Below are 1,611 nucleotides of genomic sequence, written 5' to 3' on the forward strand. Positions count from 1 at the left end.
CCGTCTAGAACAAGCATCACACTACAAATCCCGGAGGTCTTTGTGCCCCGAGCCACCGTGACACACTCCCTCGCCTCCCGAAAGGGCCTGTTTTGGTAGAGGCTCCTCCACGGGGCATGACGGGGATGGTAGTTCAATAGACGGAGGAAAACGCTGTCTAGAACGGGCATCAAACTACATGTCCCAGGGATCTTTGTGGCCCCAGTCTCTAAGCCACTCTCCCTCTCGTTTCGACAGGGCCACACATGTTGGAGGGCCTCCTCGAGAGGCATGACAGGAATGGTAGGTCGCTAGGCGGAGGTGAACCCTGTCTAGAATGAACATCACACTTCAACTCCCAGAAGTCTTCGTCCCATCAGCCCCAAACCATTCTTCCTCACCTCGTGACAAGACCTGATTGGCTTGGGTTGGTGACTGGGCTCAAGTACATAGGAACCCTACTGATAGGACGGGGACTAATAAATCCACTATTGAGGGAGCACGTTCAGGAGGAACAATGCAGTCTGCATTTGACAGTTTGGAGTGGACTCATTCGAAAGCAATCATGCATAATAAACCAGTTCGGGTAAGATGCCCGAACACAGTTTGTGGAGCCGCACAGTGTCTTTACACTTGACGGTGTGGTAAACTATCCCAACAGGGAATGGAATTTCAAGGAGCCTAATTCTGAGCGAGGTTGAGGTCTTCGTGCTCTGTGCGACACCCCATGGGGAGTGGTAACAGGTACGTAACACATACCATTATTACTATCAATAGAAAAGGGAAAACACCCTGAAAATCTACTTTCCGCACCTTCCTCCCTCCACAAAATAGCCACGGCACCCCCGCGGGGCAAGACGAGGTTGGTAGTTCGTTAGGCGGAGGTGAACGCTGTCCAGACCGAGCATCACAGTACAACTCCAAGAAGTCTTTTTGCTCCAAGCCGCCATGACACACTCCCTCTTCTACTGAAAGGGCCTGAAATGGCAGAGGCTCCCCCGCGGGGCATAAGGGGAGTGGTAGGTCAGTAGATAGAGGAGAAGGCTGTCTAGAACGGGCATCACATTACATTTCCCAGATATCTGGGTGCCCCAAGACGCCATGCCACTCTCCCTCTCCTATTGACAGGGCCAGACATGATGGAGGGCCTTCCCGATGGGCATGACGGGAGTGGTGGTTCTCTAGGCGGAAGTGAACCCTTTCTGGAATGAGAATCACACTACAACTACCCGTAGTCTTTGTCCCATTAGCCGCCAAGCCACTCATTCTCACTTCGCGACAGTGCCAGATTGTCTTCTGTCGGTGACTGGGCTAGACTACATAGGAACCCTAAGAATGGGGCGGGGACTAATGAGGATTCGCTCCTTTGAGAGCACCTTTGTGAGAGTCAAGGTCATCTTCATTTGACAGCTCGGAGTGGGCCAATTCAAAAGCAATGATGTTTTCTAACCCACCTCATGTACGATGCACGAACAAAGTATGTGGAGGAGCTCAGTGCCTTGATCCATCCAGTTGTATGGTAAACTCTGCCGGCAGGGAATGGGATTGAAGAAACCTGATTCTGAGTGAGGTTGGGGTCTCCTTGTTCTCTATGTGACACCTCACGGGGAGTGGTAATAAGTACGTAACAAA

Source organism: Tachyglossus aculeatus, unplaced genomic scaffold, assembly GCF_015852505.1.
Source record: "Tachyglossus aculeatus isolate mTacAcu1 unplaced genomic scaffold, mTacAcu1.pri scaffold_108_arrow_ctg1, whole genome shotgun sequence".
In the NCBI taxonomy this organism is placed as follows: Eukaryota; Metazoa; Chordata; class Mammalia; order Monotremata; family Tachyglossidae; genus Tachyglossus; species Tachyglossus aculeatus.